This window comes from Siphateles boraxobius, unplaced genomic scaffold (genome assembly GCF_051911475.1).
Source record: "Siphateles boraxobius isolate OS27281-9 unplaced genomic scaffold, OSU_SipBor_1 41, whole genome shotgun sequence".
In the NCBI taxonomy this organism is placed as follows: Eukaryota; Metazoa; Chordata; class Actinopteri; order Cypriniformes; family Leuciscidae; genus Siphateles; species Siphateles boraxobius.
Genome location: NW_027509042.1, coordinates 43,632,501 through 43,652,844, shown reverse-complemented (window position 1 = coordinate 43,652,844; position 20,344 = coordinate 43,632,501). Strand labels below are relative to the sequence as shown.

Here is a 20,344-nt window from a genome sequence, read left to right as displayed (position 1 = left end):
AGATTTTACCTTTGAATGCAGCGACTGTAATGCAAAGTCCAGATTCACAGTGTGATTAGTCCATGTGTCGTGCAGAAACACACCGTCTGCATCAGTGTGTGTCGCCTGTGCATCAACATTCTCCAGCGACTCGAGACTTCTTCACACGTCTTTGCATCGCACTGTGGAATATTTTGAGACTTTTCCAGGGAAGCCTTCTCACAGTTTTATCAATTCTTGTTATAGTTACACTTAAAACCAATAATAATCTTACAAACATGCAGAAATCCAACATGTCAATGAACATTTAAATCCTAAAAATGAATAATGAAGTGAGACGCATTCGTGATAAAGACACTTATTTTGCAACAAAATTCATGCATTTTTAAGTGTCAGAATATTTTTTTGGGGGGGACGGGGACGCTGTATATTATATTATATTATATTATATTATATTGCAAACAATAAGAAAGCATATTTATCTTAAATAAAATGAAGCCTACCATTAAGATTTTGTGCATTGTGACAATAATTCCCTCATTTGATTTATACATTATAGAGCTATATTTATTAATATTTTAAATTAGCTTGTATTTATTTTTTTATTTATTTGCTTTTGTCAGTTTTATTAGTTTGGGTTTTTAAAAGTATTTGTTTGCTTGTTTAATTTAAGTGTTATTAATTTTCCACTTTAAAAAAAAAATTCAGTTAGTTGCCAAGCTAGTGCTAATTATTGTTTAAGTTTATTAAGTTTAAGGTTTGTCATATGACACTTTGTTGATTTCAATAAACAGAACTGATTTTAATAGTCTTAGCTCAGTGTCCTTTCATTGCTTCTCTCACATTAGCAGCGTGAGGCCTAAGGTTTTGACACATTTCAGGATACTGTCTGTCACCGCCACAGCTGTTTTTAAGATGTCCTCACAAGGACAAGGAATTCGGATATTGTCATCTTTGCGGCATCCCCGTAATGTAGGGTTTACCAGGACCACACACACACACACATGCCAAACGAAACTACATACCATGCAGTCAAGATGCGCAGTGCTAATGTTAGCACGTGTTGGCGAGCGCGGGAACTGAAGCTGCTGGCCGTGTGAAGGCGTTGTTTGCAGCCGGTTTTTCACTCAGCTGTGACTGTCTGTGAGTGAAGAAGAAGATGCTCAGATATGCTTTCACACAGCCTGGAGCTCATCAGAGAGGAAGACTGCGATGTCAGACAAGCCTTCATCACGCCACCGCCCGCCAGCAGTCCTCGGCTCGCGAGTAAGAATAGCAGAAGTCATGTCGCATCAGATGCAAGTGCTCGGCGTGTTTCAGGGGCTGTTTCGTCGTGGTCTCCCCTCCTGCAGTGATTATCTGCGGCCGTTTGCATGCTGTCACTCGCGCGGGAGCTTTGGCCCTCAGGTTGACATAATCCTGCGGAGGGGCCCGAGCGCGGACCCTTTATTAAAGTGATTCTTTTACAGCATCACAGCTGGGCTTGTCCCCGCGGACTGTGTGCTTATTGTGCAGTGGAGACATCTCTTCTTGTTTCATATCTGTGTCGTTTGGGAAAATGTGTTTTAGGTTTATTGACTAAATGAAAGTAAAAATCCACCTATGTGCATTTTCTGAGGTACGTGAAGGCTGTTGCAAAAGGACGACGGCATGATGCATTTATGGGCACATTATAAGGGAGCATTGCGTGTCTCCATCGTCAAGTTTCCTCTAGTGCTTTTTACAATAAAGATTGTTTCAAAGCAGCTTTACAGCGATTACAGGAAAATAATGCAACAAAAAATAGCATAAAGGCGTAAAAGGCGACAGTGGCAATGAACCAAAACTCCATCAGTGACAGAATGGAGAAAGAAAACCTTGGGAGAACCCAGGCTCAGTCTGGCCAAGGAACAAACAGTGTATGATTATGACTCAAATGTAATGCATAAAGCTCATATTGCTAAACCATAGGCGTATAGGCATATGCATCCAATTCAATACAGTTTGCATGGGGTTGGTAAGATTTTGTAATGTTTTTGTAAACGGTGTCTTATGCTCACCGAGGCTGCATTTATTTGATTAAAAAAAATACATTTAAAATGATTTCCATTACACGAGAGTAGATGTTAAAACTTCATGCTGATTTGTACTCGGCTTTCGCCAAGATAAGCACCAACTAAGACGTAGCTTTACAGTAACCTATGCTTCTCCATCCATTTACGCTTCTTTCCATCTGGTGACGTGAATCTCCTTCTGTCTGGTGTTAATAGTGTATTTGCGCGTCAGCACACACAACAGCTGCAACCACAGTGCGGTCCCCCCATAACAACCCTCTGGATTGAGCGGAGTAGGGAACATCTCTAGGGTCTTCAAGTGGGCACCTTCCGTCCTCAGTGTTTCGTCGACTAGCCCACGACACCTCAAGAGGGCTCGACAGTGACTCTGGCGTCCCAGAGTCGCCCCCCTCCTTCCCCCACTCAACTCAGCCCAGCTTACTGACCTCTACTTCCCTCTTGCTGCTGAGACCTAACCACAATCTCACAATCTCTCCGCAACCCAACCATACGCGCCAACCCGTTTGACTAAGGCTGTCGAGCCCCACTGGTGCGTTAATATGCAGTTTCAGTGGCAACGGTTCCGTATGGCACACCACCTACCGCAAATCACAATATCTGCCCAACCACCCGTCATTCACGCAATATACAGAGGAACGTAATGACTGTAAATACTATACAACCTCTACAAATAAACCAACAGTGCTGCTGAGACCTAACCACAATCTCACAACTTCTCCGCAACCCAACCATACGCGCCAACCCGTTTGACTAAGGCTGTCGAGCCCCACTGGTGCGTTAATATGCAGTTTCAGTGGCAACGGTTCCGTATGGCATACCACCTACCGCAAAACACAATATCTGCCCAACATCCCGTCATTCACGCAATATACACAGGAACGTAATGACTGTAAATACTATACAACCTATACAAATAAACCAACACCCTTCAAGTTTTCAAGAATTCTACGAAACCGTAGCATGGCGGCCTGTACTCAGCCAGCTAGAATCTTTCCGTCTCAACCACAGCCAGTTGCTGCTCCTTTCTGCTGCTTCAGATAAGTTCTTTACTGTGGGACGCAACTCTTGACCACTGAATCCGACGTCCCTGAGCAACCGGGTTGTAGAGTGTGCCACAAAACCTCGACAACCCACTTCCACTGGATAAACCTGGACTCTCCATCCTCGCTGCTCTGCTTCAGTGGCCAGATGAGCATACCGCAATTTCTTCCTCTCATATGCCTCATCTACCGCATCCTCCCATGGCACTGTTAACTCTATCAGTTGAACAATGCGTGCTGATCCAGACCACAAAACAATATCTGGTCGTAGGTTAGTGGTGGCAATCTCAGGTGGAAAAATAAGCCGTTGATCAAGATCAGCCAGCATCTTCCAGTCCCTAGCAGCTTCCAGTTGTCCTGGGCGAGAATTGGTGTTAGCACCTTTTCTTGGTGGTTGCTCGCCTGGGCGGAGGAATATTGTCTTCTGCGTGTAATGTTTTGCTAGAACAGGCGGCAACTTATTGGTCATACTACGCTTGCCTTCCAATGCTAAAGCCAAACATCGCAATACTTGGTCATGGCGCCAAGTAAACCGACCTTGGCTAAGAGCCACCTTACATCCTGTCAAAATGTGCCTTAATGTGGCAGGTGATGAACACAAAGGACAAGAGGGATCCTCTCCTACCCAGAGGTTTAGGTTCTGCGGTGATGGGAGAACATCATATGTTGACCTAATAAGGAAACTGATCCTACTCTCTTCCATTGACCAAAGGTCTTGCCAGCCCATTTTTCGTTGTTCCACACTATCCCATCTCATCCACTCTCCCTGCTTGGCCTGGGAAATGGCCTTTATACATCTCATCCTCTCCTCCTGCTTTCGCACCTCGTTGACTACCAGCTTCCTCCTTTGAGCTGGGCCTGCCTTGTGCCATTTAGGAGGAGCTAAACTGAGCCCAAAACCCCCTCTTCCATGCTGTACCTGTCCCACGATATCCCCAATTTGAAGGTCAGCCTTTGCCTCTACTACAGATTTCTTTGCTGACCACTTTCTACCAGTTTTTACCACAGGGGCTGCCTCCCTTACACATTTGTCGCGTGACTCTGCTAAAGTCATTTCCAGTCTGACCTTGGCACACTTAAACTCCTCGGTTAAAGCAGAGACTGGCAGCTGCAATACTCCTTTACTATAAAGTCCCACTCTGCTGAGGCAGCGTGGAACTCCCAACCATTTCCTGATGTATGAACTTATTAACGCTTCCAGCTTATCCACTGTTGTCAAAGAAACCTCGTACACAGTCAGTGGCCACAGCAACCTTGGCAGTAGACCAAACTGAAAGCACCAGAGTTTTAGTTTGCCTGGTAGAGCACAGCACAGCTGTTTATGCTCTTCAAACCTTCCACTGCTTGTCGTCTAACTTCTCCCACTCGAACTGTGTCCTTTAGATCCCCATCGTACCATCTCCCTAGACTCTTCACTGGCGTCTGAGAAACTGTTGGTATTGCCTCACCATTAATGAAGAATATTTTATCTACTACCTTGCCTTTAACTATTGAGATGCTCCTTGATTTAGAGGGCTTAAATTGCATTTGTGCCCATTCAATATCATCTGTTAACTTCCCCAATAACCGATTAGTGCAGGCTACCGTTGTAGTCATGGTTGTCATGTCATCCATGTATGCTCTGTTTGGTGGTAGTCGCATCCCAGAAGCCAAGCGCTCTCCTCCTACTCCCCATTTTGATGCCCTAATGATTACTTCCATTGCCATGGTAAAAGCCAGTGGAGAAATGGTGCATCCTGCCATTATTCCAACCTCTAAGCATTGCCATGTAGTGCTGAATTCTGGAGTTGAGAAACTAAATTGCAAATCTCCAAAATAGGCTTTCACTAAATTTGTTATCGACATCTGTACCCTGAAAAAATCAAATGATGCCCAAAGAAGCTCATGTGGCACTGAACCATATGCATTAGCCAAATCCAGGAATGTCACGTGGAGCTCCTTCCTCTCTTTTTTAGCTGATTGTATTCGTTGCCAGATAACACTGATATGTTCTAAGCATCCTGAGAATCCTGGAATGCCCGCTTTTTGAACTGAAGTGTCAATGAAGCCATTCTTTAATAGGTAGGTTGACAATCTCTGAGCAATAATGCTGAAGAAAATTTTGCCTTCGACGTTTAATAGTGAAATAGGGCGAAACTGACTGATGCTTGTAGCATCTTTTTCTTTGGGTATAAAGACTCCCCCTGCTCGGCGCCATGATCTAGGTAGAACCTACGGAACTCCATTAGGCCCTGGAGATGATGAAGCCCTTGCATTTCTCACAACCTGCTCTATCTCTTTCCACTTAGGTGCACAGACCTCCATTTGGTATTCTGGTGGATTGACAGGTGGGATGTCTGACGGAATTGACATAGGCTCATGCCTTTTTGCATCTGTATGCGTTTCCTCCAAATATCTCTCTAGCTCAACCCTAGATGCTTTTAAAGTGCCATTCTTCTCACTGGTGAATAACTTCTTTATGAATTTGAATGGATCTTTATAGAAATTAGCCCTCGCACGTTCCTTCTTTTTGTAGCGTTTCCGTAGGCGCTCAGCTCTGCGTAATGTTGCAAGCTTATCTTTTATGGCCCTTTGTAAGAGATTGAGTCCCTCCTTCTGACTTTGTTCCGCTCTTTTCCATTGCTTCCTCAGCTGTCTCCTTTCTCTAACTAACCCTTCAATTTTCTGCTGCCGTCTAGACAATCCAGGAGTAGTTTGTACTTTTTCCTTCCTTTTTTCCACACCAAACCTCTCACTTCCATATGCGTAAATGATGTCCCCAAATTTATCCAGCTTCTTTTCAACTGTACCAGTTAATCTTTCCAATGCAAAGCATAGCATGTGTTTACCGTGTCCCATGCAGTTTTCTCACTAGCTCTTGGCCATCTAACTCCAGGCCTATGCCCGTTGAGGTTCTTTTCTCTCTTATGCTGGTTAGTCTGACCGGGTTCACAAGAATCAATGTGTTCATCACTAACTGTGCAAACCCTCATCTCCTCTATGACAGGGGTGCTGATATCCTGCGAACTGTGGTTTGCTTCCTGTCGCTGGATTTCATTCGACTGACTTGACTGACTCCGTAAGAAGTAGTGATCAATGCGAGGCCCTTGTCCCTTCTCCCTCAAGCATTTCATTTTCCCTTGATGAATCTTCAAACCCCTGACCGTTGTCGCCTTGCTCCAGCCACAGACACAAGCTTGGAGTTCAATGGCTTTGCTAACTACTGAACCTGAACTAGTCTTTTGTGAAGTACTCTCCATACTCATATCCGTTTCCATTCCAAAGTCGTTAACCATGTTGTCCACCATTGAGTCATCTTCCGCCCCTGCTCTCGCAGACTCTAGGGGTATTTTCCTCTTTAATTTTTCAGAAGCCTTGGGCGGGGGTCTCCAGCATCCTGTAAACACAGAGCTGGATACTGCCGACAAGGGTAGCTAACCCTTACCAGCCCCATTGGGGTCTCTTTCCTCCTGTCAGCTGTCTCTCCAGGCTGTCACAAGGTCTTTCCCTTGTTGCCAGCAGCACTATTCACCGCAGTCACTGGACGTATCCAGATCTTCATGATTTCCATTACATGAGAGTAGATGTTAAAACTTCATGCTGATTTGTACTCGGCTTTCGCCAAGATAAGCACCAACTAAGACGTAGCTTTACAGTAACCTATGCTTCTCCATCCATTCACGCTTCTTTCCATCTGGTGACGTGTATCTCCTTCTGTCTGGTGTTAATAGTGTATTTGCGCGTCAGCACACACAACGGCTGCAACCACAGTGCGGTCCCCCCATAACAACCCTCTGGATTGAGCGGAGTAGGGTAAAGTCACTCCAGTTTCTACTCCAAATTAAAGGTCACTACATAGCAGATGATTTTTACAGACAGAATCGTCTGGTTTTTAGTGATCCTTATTTAGAATAATAAATTTGTATGATTTAGATATTATTTATGTAATGATTATACCCTTTATCAATCACACATGTACAATTTTAGTTCATCAATTATTATTACGCAGTTTAAATGAATAAATATATAAAGGTAATATAAATACGCTTTAGCATCAATAGATGAAGCTATAAAATGACTACATGTGAGCTTAAATGTTCAATTCTCTCTACCTTTATCAGCTGTATAAAATAACTTCACAACTTTTACTTGCACTGATATACAGTAGCGAGACTTTTTCTTTTATGCCGAGTTCAGACTGCACGATTTTAGCCCCGATTTTGGCTCGCCGACAGGTTTTGAGAAATCGCAGACAAATAGCCGAAATCACAGGCAAATCGGTGCTCGTTCACGCGAGTGACAATCACGCAGTGTGAATGAGCAAAGACGCGATCTGAGAGAATCGCCGACGAGTCCCCGACGCCCTTGAGATATTGGGCATGCTAATTATCTGGACCTGAATCCTGCTGTGAAAAGTGTTCTGACTGAAAACTACATCGGCGATGACCGACAGCCAATGAGAGAGCAAGATACAGGACAGCAGGATGTTCAGGGAGGAGTTATAGACCAGGACATTTGCAAAATTATTTATTTACCCCCAACTCTCTTTGCAAAACACAGTCCTTGCTCCCCTCGTCTTCCCAACCATTTCCTCCTGCATAAACTGTTTATTTTTCTCATTTTCGCTGCAAATCAGCGCACAGACAATTTGGATCGCAATCTTCTTGTAGGCTATCATTTTTAATAACAAATTCAGCATGCTGATCTTCCGTTATTTCCTTATCACTTCTCGCGTTTGTTTGGTTGTGAAACGTAGTTTGCGGACCAGGCAGAAGTTGTCGGCGATTCTTTCTTTTGTAAAGTCATGCAGTGTGAAACCTCCTGTCGCCGATCCATTGTGCAGTTTGAACATACCAGCAACTGAATGTTACCCCAGATAGTCACGCAGTGTATAAACAACAGTGACCCGATTATTTTGAAAATCGTGCAGTCTGAACTCGGCATTAGTTGTCCTCTTTCATAGACAGCTGTTTTCTTCTTGCTGCGTAAATTTGTTTAAATCCTTACTATTTTAATACTTTTATTTAATAAGTGAATTGCGCTGCTTCTCTCGCAAGAAATGAATCTCAGTTTCACTCTTTCTCAGCATGTGATTGGTTTTTCGCTACTGATGTCACACTTAAACTCCTAAACTTAGGATCAAAGCCTGAGTTGACAGAGAAAGTTGATGATCAGCATCATGGTACCAACAAAGCCTGGTTGGATTGGTTTGGTTTTGTCAACTCTAAACTAATCCTGTAACCCTGAGTTTGTTCAACTACCATCATGGTACAGGCCCCTGACCTTGTCGAAGAACAGCTATTAGCCTAAGATGCGTTTTGGAAGGTCTGAGATGTGATTTTCCTCAGATCAAGGACACATACATCACCAGATATATGCAAAAACATTCTGAAACAGAGAGTGTTTAGTTTCATAAATGAGTTAACCATGAATTAGATGCATGTTAAAGTGATGAGTTGTTGTCTTTATAAGCAGCATTTGATTGGCATTTCATTTAGACACACCCACCAGTGCAAGATGATGTCATCAATATTATGTCAAAAATTACTTAGGACAAATAAAAAAGACAAATGGAACAGAGAACGTTCTGAAACTTTCCCTAATGTTCTGGGAAGGTTCTCTGAAAGATGTTGGCTATTGTAGACAGAATGCTCGTTCAATGTTCTCTGGTCTTTAGTAATGTTCTCAGCTCAAAAACGTTGTTTATATATCGTTCGTGAAATGTTTTTTTTTTTGTTCGTTTAATATTTTTAGAATGTTACTCTTTTTTTATTATTTTTTAGAATGTTCAACTTCAGAGAACATTCAAAAGTAACATTCCCATGTTTGCAGAATGATACAATGTTCCCTTAATGTTCACATAAACAAGAAAAAGTGTTTAAAACATTTCAAGAACTGACCGTTTTGAACATTCAGGAATAACATTTCCTTAACTTAACATGAACGTTATCTGAACGTTCTGTTAGCTGGGTATATAGAGTTGAGTTAATGTGGGGTAAGATGAAATGGCTATGGTATTTGTCATTTCGTCATTTCATCTGAATATCAACACTTGTGAGATTGAGTCAGCCGACACAGTTTTGAGGTTAATTGATCTAATTGTATGTCTCTGGAAAATAGTGATCTCAGACATTGTATAATATTGAATATCAAAGTTTGTTTGTGTCTATTGGGATTTGTGGGAACATTAATGTTTTTAGATTTGTGACGTAAAAGTTATAGTTTTTATTTTCAAGTAAAAAGATAAAAATAGACCCTTAAGGCCTCATTATGCTTCTGCGTCAACTCCACGGCGTAGCTACGCCGTCACTCCTACGGCGTCGTGGCCGTTTTATGGTTCTGCGTCAGGTTGAGTTGCATCGCGGTGCATCTGACCAATCACAGCCCTTGTGGTCTGCATCGCCTCGACGCGTAGTTACAATTTTTGGAGGTGCACGTCGAGCTACGGCGGAGGGGTTCGCCGCGAATGCAACCCCGATGCAACTCAACCTGACGCAGAACCATAAAACGGCCACGACGCCGAAGGAGTGACGCGTAGCTACGCCGTGGAGTTGACGCAGAAGCATAATGAGGCCTTTAGGGTAAGATGAGCCACCCAGAATTGGCACAGAAGGCTACAAGTTGTTATTATTTTTAAATGTAATAATTATTGTACTTAATGGGGTTATCTTCACTTTCATGAAAACCTACAGGGTTGAGTGAAATCTTTAAATTCACATATAGTGTTGCTATTATGAAATAACTTCAATTAAAATATGGGTGATTAATAAATATGTAAATATTCATATGCCTATATAAGTCACAGAATAATTTGACCTTTCAGATAAATCTCTTTAACTGGGATTCTGCTTTCTCTGTCATGGGTTATTCAATTATTAAACTAAATTGTAAAAATTACATTTAGAATAGAATTTGATTGGCTGATGCGATGCATCATCATCATCCTAAACTTATATCTAAATATGATACAAAAGTAAATGCACATTGTTCTTAAGCGGGGCATCTTCCCTCTTCGCTAACACAGCTCAGTCAAATCTTGGGAGAATTAGCCGACACATGTTTCAAGTTCATTTTGAGATTTCAAACCTTTGATTGTTTTTTCAGGAGATACGTCTGAGAAGTAGGAGACTTTTCCATTTATGCTCCATTGCTTTTTAAAAGTTTGACAGGCTCCGTCCGTCTTTCATATCAAATTATTATTCACAATAGATGGACACTTTCTGATTGTATAGCAATAGTGATTCTGCAGCGTGTTTGACACGTGTCGGCTCTTTATGTCACATCTGTCCTATTTCTTCACGCGGGGATGTATATAAGAACTTTTTGATAGGAAAAAAGATTTACTTTCAATTAAAAAGCTTTGATTGAAAAAAAAAGACCATTTCTAGAAACTTCATTCTTCATCAAGAATCCAATTACCGTGTGAAAGGGAAAGTGTAAAGAGTTTTTATTGAATGTAGTTGGTAATGATGGACTCTGAATGTAATAACTCTGCCAATTAGCCGTTTCATTTGATTTAGACTGACTTTATGATCTCTCTCAATATCAATTACAGGGAAAGCTTTCAAAGCTCTTCTTCACCGTGAGACGGGCAGAGGAGAGTCTAATTAATGCATTCCAACCAGTTTTCATTTGCGGGTTAATTACCAATTCACAGTTTCTAGGTCAAGCACACAATGTCTACTGTCTTACAAAGTGACTCTTTGACAAAGTGCTATGGCTATTTTCATGTTTAACAAAAAATATGAATAACCAATCTTGTACAATGTTATTATTACTATTTAAATTAACAAAGTTTACAGAATGTATACACTCAACACCACCACCACATTTATGTTTTATTCATTGTCTGTCAAATGTCTTGCATTATTTGTTCTTTTTGTATTTTATCTTTACTGTCAAATGTTTTGCAGAGCTGTAATATTACATATGTGCTTCAGTATTCCGAGATGCTGAAAATACATTGGTACGTTTTCTTCTTTAAGATCGCATGAGCAGTCAAAAGATTAGTCAGCGGATTGATTGACAGCTGTCAGTTAATGTCAGCAAGTTTATTTAGTGCAGAATATTCAGCAGTTTCAAGACTTACAATAATACAGAATTTCTCCATTTTCATTTACACATCTAATCTACAGTTGACCTCCAAAAGTTAATTTGAGTACTGCGGATATTGTTGGCTCCTGTGATCCAGAATATTGTTTTAAATTTTTTTTAACTAAACCATACAACTGCCTCTATGGATGTTCCCAGTGTTTTGCCCTGCCAGCAGGGGTCAGTGTTGCTATGAAAACTGATATACTGGAATTGAAACTGGAAATTGAGGACGGTGGCCAACACTACAGGACCAACCATGAGAATAATATATATCTGTCCGTCCAGTTACAAACACATATCTGCAGTTTTATAAGTGCATATGAATATGTGATGTTGGTGGTGGTCAGTCTACACATTTACATTAATATAATGCAGAGTTACTCAGTCTATTCTCCTTACATTTGCATCTTTAAAGTTAGTAATGACTCTCTAATCATGCACTCTTTTGTGTTTGTTTGTGCCTCATTCATAGTCGGTGCTGTGGAATGCGCATCATCTGTGTGTGTGTGTGTGTATGTGTGTGTGTGTGTGTTGACTGCTGTACCAGTGATTGATGTTGTTCTGCAGAGGAGTGTGTGTTCGCTGTGCTCAGGGAGCCGCAGTCCAGATCTGTGTTTATTTGTGTTCAGTCAGGGGCCGCGGCCCTCAACCAACCCCATCCTCTCAGACCAACGCTGGGTCACTGCGTGTTCACACACACCGGCCTGATATGATTGAAGCAATAAAGAGCATGGTGAACACACATGAAAACAGCTTCACCCTGAGGAAAATGTTATTGCTCTTTTTTAGCTCAGGATATTTAAGGTACGTATCAGCTTTGTTTTAGACACGTCTCTTAAAATTCCTGAAGGAAAAAAAAAAAGACCCACAATAGTTGTCATACACTCTTAAAATGTTTTTTTTTTCTTTCAAAGAACCATTTTGGGTTCCACAAAGAACCTTTCAGTGCAACGTTCTTAAAACAACTTTTTTTTTCTCAGTGTGAAGAACATTTTAATAATCTAAAGGAATGGAAAGATTGCATGGATGTTAAAGGTTCCTCATGGAACATCAATGCCAATAAAGAACCTTTATTTTTAGGAGTGTTCTGTAAGAAATAACACTGTTGAAAAGTTTGGCGTCACTAAGATCTTTTAAAGTTTCAGAAGGAAGTTCTCCAAGGTTGCATTTACGTGATCAAAAATAGGTAATATTGAGAATATTAAAATAGCTGTTTTCTATTGCAAAGTACAATTTATTCCTGTGATCAAAGCTGAATTTTCAGCATCATTACTCCAGTCTTCAGTGTCACATGATCCTTCAGAAATCATTATAATATGATGATTTGCCACTCAATAATAATTTATGATTATTATCAATGTTGAAAACAGTTGTGCTGCTTCATATTTTTGTGGATTCTTTGATGAAAAGAAAATTAATAAGAACAACATTTATTTGAAATAGGAATTTTTTGTAACATTACAAATGTTGCAGTATACTGTCCCTTTATTTATTTCAGAAAATGCCCAAACATTTGAATGGTAGTAACTAAAGTGAGTTATTTTTATTTATTTTTATTTATTATTACTATTTTTTATTTATTTATTTATTTGATAGGGACAATGCTCATTGATCAACAAACAAGTTACTTGTTGTAAACAAGCAAGAGTTAGCTACAAGTGCTAGTTTCCATCTGTTGTCCCTAGCCAGGTCTTAACAGGCACCCTAAAATACAAAAGTCAATAAAAATACACTATAGTTAATCAATATAGTAGCAATGTAATAAATACAGCAGGAATTTTAAATCAATATGAGCATACCCTCAAACAGACAATATATATATATATATATAGTTCATATCGAAACGACTGCATAGGATTGCAGATCTGAGCACAGTTTGAGACGCTCATGAGATCTCTTGTGAAACTCACATGTGGGTCATTTTCTCAGGAGAAAAGCAGACGACTTCAGCTAAAATCTTCACTTGCTCTGCTTTTAATCTCATTGCTGCCTATAGGAGAAACATTTGCGACATTAACGAGATCTTTTGTGATTTCTGGTGATATGTAGAAAGATATAAACCTATAACATTTAAAGGGATAGTTCTCCAGAAATGAAAATTCTATCACCATTTACTCCCTCTGAACAACTTTCTGTGAACTAAATATAGATATAATTAAGAAAAGGCTTTTTTGCACATACAATTTTCAGATTAATTAGTAAAGTAAGTAAAAGGAGTTTGCATGTGCCAGAAGTTGTGATCAGACTCACGTTGAATGATGGCAGTGGGTGTTTTGCTTGTGGAGTCATTCGGTCACCGTCTCTCTCTGTGTTTTTCTCTCAGGTTCAGCTCGGCACAGCGAGTGACGAATGATGTGCTTTGCTCTGATGTAGGAAAATAAACCTTTCTAATGTGACATGCCGCTCCGGCCTGAGGAAGAGAAAGGCCAAACAGAAATCAACAGGGCCTCCGTGTAGCCCCTCAGCCAACTCCCCCAGGGGCCGCACGGTTTACACCACTGGGCAAAAGGGCCCGGGACTCCGGGGAGAAATCAGACCACATGCTCGCTGAAATGGGATGGAGAGGGAAATATTTATATTCTCAAAGAAACAAAGCAATGAGCTTGTGGCCATCATGATACTTCATGATACTAAAAATAAAAAAAACAGACCGTCTTGATCGCATCGGGTGTATTGCATTAGGTTCAATGCACTGGCACAGACTGTCCTCTTGATTTTAAAACAAAGACAACATCATTTTACAATGATGCACTTAATAAATCCTGTTCTTTTGAAGCATCGAAGAATCCTGGGGAAAAAAGTTTCACAGTTTCCACAAAAATATGAAGCACAACTGTTTTCAACATTGATAATAATATTAGAGTGATTTCTGAAGGATCATGTGACACTGAGGACTGGAGTAATGATGTTGAAAATTCAGCTTTGATCACAGGAATAAATTACATTTTTACAATACATTCACATAGAACATTTATTTTAAACTGTATATTAATAATACACAATTTTACTGTTTTTTCTGTATTTTTTTAAATCAAATTAATGCAACATTCGGTAAGCCTTCTTTCAAATTGTTAAACTTTTGAACGCTAGTGTAAATAACCAGAACTGTCACAAAATAAGTGAAAGGATATTAGAAAAGGACTGTTGAAAATGAAAGATTAATTACAACTTTTATGGAGTGACTGAAATGTGACCTCAAAACCAGCAAATAAAGACATTTAAGTCAATGCATTTTTTTTGTAACTAATTAAACACCTATTATAAAATGAAATAGTAGCAAGTAAAACAACAAAAAAATAATCACGACTACTACTACTTTTCAGACACCTTTTCCCCATCTGAATTGTGTAGTTAAAGCTTCTACCAAGAGGGGCAAAAAAAGTCAACATAACTGGAAGAAGAAAATAGCTTCACCCTTCAGGATGTCTATAGCCTCATAGATGTCTACTGTAAGTGCATTACTGTAACCACAACTGAAATTACTGTCTGTTGCAATCGACAGTGTGTCACAGACACTATTGATAGTGCTTACATTGTTCTGAACCACTGAGTTTTAGCCATTCAGCTCGTCTCATTTTGCAATGTGAATGGCTGGTTTTGTGTATGGTAGTAAAATGCGTCACATTTGATTCGTTTGGTGTGATGTTGCTCGTCCCGACACCCTTTAACACCATCTTAAGTCTCAATGTTGTTGTGAGACACAAACCACCATGCATTTGTAATTATTTATAATGTTCTTTACTAATGGGATTGCACGAAACAGCCACAAACAATTTATAAAACAAATACCTCAGAATCAGATGATGCCAACTTTGGTGGATCGACATACAAAACGATCAAAGACCACCTATTATCCTGTTATTGTAATTCTGTCAGGACCACTATCGTCAAATACGATTGAAAATTAGCATACGGTTTGGATATGGTTCCAACGATAACTCCCTGCGCATCCATGCAGCCTATAAGAGCAGCAATAACCCCCCTTAGGGTAAACAGAACAGAACCAACATTAATGTATGCAGACATCATTAATTCAAGATTTTAAAGTACAACATAATTCGAGAATTTATTCTGATTCGAGGGGAATCAGAATGCCAAATCCTGACCGGACGAGAGGAGGAGCTGGGGAGGGAGGAGGGTAATTCGCTCCAAAGAAACGCGATAGCTGCGGAAAATACTGAAGGAGCTTATCTCAGTCTACAGTGATAGGTGTCGTATTCCTATAGGTAGACGTGGATCAGCTGATTCGAGTTTGACTTAAGCCTGGGTCACACGGGACGATTTTAAAATTGTCGGCCGATTTTCCAAACCTGAGAGATCCCACACACGGCGATAAAAAATCACGGGTCTAACAGTTTTGGTCGTACAGTGTGTGGTGCGCAGCCACACGGCAAAATCAACACCTCACACACGAACCGATTTGACTCCCGAGCATTCCCAGGTCAGACGGAAAATCTCGCAAAATCCCTCCAGATCAAACGTGACTTCAGAGTAAACAATCATGGCGGACGAAGAGGATGCAGTGGCGATAGTTTGTAGTTTGTTTTTAACCGAAAAAGAAAAGTCGATGGTCAAAGAAGTGTAGAGAACGCAGGCATGGACTATACTTGCTACATCATGATATGGAGGTGAGTTGTTGTTTTTTCTCATAGAAATGTCGTTACGTACTACACAGATTAATTACCGTTGAAATAAACGTTCATATATTCGTTTCCATGTACGTCCACCGGACTTTCTGGTGCGCCATGCCGCCGGCTGTTTTGATTTTGTTTCCCGTTGCTTCCTCTGCGCCTCGTCACCTCGCTTTCTGATTGGCTACACGCCACAGTCCACAGGCTGCGTGCTCGTTTGTCCCCGGGGGACACCACACACGAGGAGAAATCGGGCCAAAAAATTCCAACATGTTGGATATCCCCGATTTGAGATCAGAGCGGTCCCGACGTCCTTCCGAGCAGACGAGAGCAGTCTTAACACACCACACACGGCAGGAATATCTGATCAGATTATTTTACCACAATCGGAGCATCCTTAAGATTGTCGGAAGGGGTAAATCGGGGCTAAAATCGGCCTAATTATCCTGCCGTGTGAACCAGGCTTAACCGGACCTGCCAGAACTGACACTACGCTTCATTATTATCCTAATAGCACAAGTTGTACTGTTCATTGTGTTTACTTTATTCTGAATTTATTTGTATTATTTACCATCCTGTTTGATTTTTTTTTCTTTCATTGAAAAGGAGATATTTTAAAGATTGTTTTCCATACAGTGATGTGATGTATGATGTTTTTTTGCTGCTTAGCACCAAAAAAGCCACACGTTATTTAGGCCTATTTGATTACAAAGGTTTTGCCTATTCTCTCTCTCTCTCTCACACACACACACACACACACACACACACACACACACACACACACACACACACACACACACACACACACAGTCCTTTCCCCCTGTGGTCACATCTGCATGAGTTTGTTTTATAAAGGCTGGCCTCTCTGTCTGTCATTACCATCTCACCCCAGGTTAATGGCGCTCTTTTAAAATTAACGACCCCTAAAGATATACAAGCTCTCCAGGTTAAAGGCGTGATATATGATTTTTCTCTGGTAATTACCTTTAGTCGAGCAGCTTCCACCGTTCGCCTGCATGATGAGAATAATGTGGGATTGTGTTTTTGTAGTCTAGTGTTTCTATAGGACTTTACGAGGGCGCGCGCAAAAAGCTCATTCGCAGGAAAGACAAAACGGTCGCTGTGCACTTTGTGCTGTGGAGAGAGAAAAAAAAGAATTATTTCCACAATTCAAGGGGCTTTTGAACAGAAGAGGTCCAATTATTCTGTCTCTCGTGGCATTGATTCACAATACTGTCACAGTTAGCTTCGGTGTGATATTTAACGGTGTGTCAAGAGCAGCGCGCGCCTTCAAAGAGCTCCGCTAAAACGCTGATCACAGATTCAGCGCGCCATCGACGAATTTAACTGATTAACAATACGAAGGTCAAGAGGTCAGCAGCAGAAAAGACATCTGAATTTCCTTAGAGAGGTTCGATACCGTTTCACATAAGAGAAAGTCTCCACAAACTCTCTCTTTTCAAACCGCGACTGACAGCTACTCTCTCCCCCAGACGAGGGGCAAAGCGTCTGCCTTCCAACAGTGGAGGAGAATGGAAAATGTGCAACTAGCACTTCTTTGCGCCGCCGATCTAATACGAAGAAGCCGGATTGATCTCCTATAATGCTTTGTCTTGATGAGACAATGAAAAATGCCCCCCGCCACCGGCGTGTCAATATGAGCGGGGGAGATGCGGCGGGTTTTTATTTAACCCGTTTTTTCCGTAAGATGATGGCTCTTGTTACATTTTCACTGCCTGCCTGTCAGCCTGACAACGCAATATCGGCTTCTCCCGCTCTTCCTGGTCGGTTTCATTTATTTCAAAACACCATTTCACACACGACTGACTTTAACAAGGCGTTATACAGTGTAGAGGGTGAGTGGAGGAGATAGAATTGTGACAGATACAACATTTTTTTTACCATGGAAATATAGAATATTGTAAATAGCATACTCGGCAGAGCTTTCTGTCTTTTGTTGGGTGTTTGGATGCGTCGCTTCCTCTATGCAGCATGAAATAATATCAGTTATTGGCTGTTTTTTTGTATTTTTCCTCTTTGAAATGAGCACTTTGTCTGACTACTCGCACAAAGCATAAGACTTGATCTTCTCAGATGAGATTGTACACAGATATTTCAGTCGAGTATATAGGATGAAATATCAAATATACTTTGATCTCTTGAAATAAAAGCATGCTAAGTTTCAGAACTCAAAACTTCCTACCAGTCCATTTACTGAAACGAAGCTGCTAACAGGGAACGTTCTTAGAACTTCAGCAAATGTTGCGGCAATGTTTTCTCAAAGTTATGAACAAACATTCTTCCAGTGACAGAATGTTCGTTCAAATACTGTTATTTAATCTCTAAATGTTGTTCTTATAAATGCAAAAATGCAAACATTTATGCATTGTTCATGTAACAATTTTTCTGAAACGTTTTAGTTGGACATTTGTCTAACATTTTTAAATGCCACTAACTGTTTCAGAACTTTCAGAGAACATTCAAAATGAACAATAATAAACCATAATTTACTCACCCTCATGACTTTCTTCTTTCAGCATAACGCAATCAGAGTTTGTTATATATAATTTTTTTTATTTATAAAAAAATCCTGGCTCTTCCAAGTTTTATAATGGGAGTGAATTAGATTTTGAAGCCCAAAAAAGCACATCCATCATAAAATAAATCCATACAGCTCCAGAAGTTAATAAAAGCCTTAAAGCAAAGTGATGCATTTAGAAAAATATCCATATTTATAACTTTATAAACCAGAATCACTAGAATCAAACTAGAATCTAAGGTACCATTCACTCCAATTACAAAGCTTGGAAGAGCCAGGATATTTTTTAATATAAGTCTGATTGTGTTTGGCTGAAAGAAGAAATTCAGATAAACCTATGGCTTGAGAGTCAGCAAATTATTGGATAATCTTCATTTTTGGGTGAACTAACGCTTTAACGTTTGCAGAACAAAGAAAAAAAATATTTTTTAACTAGACGTTGTGAACGTTCAGAGACCATCCAGAATGAATGTTTTCATAACTTAGCAGGAATGTTAGAAAACATATTTTTGTTATCGTTGTAGCTGATGGCAGAAGGTCTGGACTTTAGACATTGCAGCTTTCATTGGCCAAGGACTGTCTGACTGACATGTAAAGTAGCCCATCGTAGTTTGTTTTGTTCCATTTCATATTTAGGGGCATGAAAATGTAACGGCGATGTCCCTACAATAACAGACCAGTGTGTAAATCTCTTGAAATTATTATAAAGAGTCTATGCTGCGAACTTTACACAGTTTTAAAAACCCAGTGTTTAGTTGATCCTGATAAGCGCTCATTGTCACAGTTGTAAACATGACAGCGTTCTTCTTCCATGAGGGGGTTTGGCATCATGGCATCTTTGTTTCCAGGCGGACCGTTAAAGAACGCGACACACACATCTCCTGGAAATCCTGTAGAGTTCAAACAATCAGATGACGACTTCGAAACTCCTGAAGTGTTTACAATTGTGTGTGCCATAGACGTTCAGCCAGCGGTCCGTGGACGTGACATCTGAGGCTGAGACTATTAGCTGGCTAACTAAGTTAAATCTGAACTTCAACAGCTTCAAACATCAGATGAATGCATCGATACAAGATCAGTTACATTAACAACGCCTATTTGGAGATCAGAATCTTGGCCATTCATCGTGAGCAAATGAGGAGGAAGTATGATATACTATTTTCCTAAAAAGCAGCAGAAGAAGATACTGCTAAAGCACAGAGGCAGCACTAGAAACAAGCAGCTGACATTTATCTCTAACAAGGTCCCCTGATAATTTCAGCCTGATCCCTTGAAATTGTTTCCTTTTTTATGTTGAAGTATTTCAACAGTTTGGTGTGGGGCATCCTCACAAACAAGTTTTTCATATATATATATTTTATATAACGCATTTTCAAAGGCAACATATGTTGTATTAAAATACTAAAGATGGTTTTATTGGTGGTTTAAGCATCACTAACCAAAGTCCCTTTCGAGGAGCTATTTGCAACATCTCTACGCAGCTAATTTGGCATGCAAGACCAGCTTACATGTTCCTGAATGGGGAATCTTTTGAATACTGAAATTTCAAAAACTAAAACTCTAACAAAATAGCTTGAATGTAACTCGACAATCTTGCCTCATTTAGAATACGCGGTTCTATAAATATGCAAATGAGCCCCGCCTCCACTCACTCACACAGCTCAGAGATCCACTCGTTGACGATCACACGTTGATCTGGTTACAAGGTAGTTTGTGACGTCAGAAACACCAGCGATTTCAAACCAGGTTTTTGAGTCTTTGGTTCACTGCAGTTTTAAGGAGTAAATACCCAGCAATGGTGTTGACTTATAAATGTGTACATGGTTTGTTTGTCTTAAAGCATATTAAAAACGCCACATAGACATATAAACAACATTAAAAGCTTGATTTCCTCCACAGGGTGACTTTAAATAACATTTAAAAGCGTCTGCATTTAGTGCGGCTCGTGGAGGAGAGATGTGCTATTAGTTTTAGTCTATTTAGGTAAAAGTGTGTCATAGGCTGACTTAAGATTCAGTAAGTATTGAG

At 40.3% G+C, this 20,344-nt stretch overlaps 1 long non-coding RNA gene across 1 annotated transcript in view; it reads right to left on the bottom strand.

Moving 5' to 3' along the window:
- Positions 1–13,004: 13,004 nt before the first annotated feature.
- The window catches only part of LOC143707302 (uncharacterized), a 13,283-nt gene continuing 5,943 nt past the window's right edge, over positions 13,005–20,344 (bottom strand). Inside the window, exons 2-3 of the long non-coding RNA XR_013193161.1 lie at positions 13,397–13,556; positions 13,005–13,136 (exon numbers count right to left, since the gene is read on the bottom strand). This is a non-coding gene — a long non-coding RNA (uncharacterized LOC143707302). The remainder of the gene's footprint in view (positions 13,137–13,396; positions 13,557–20,344) is intronic.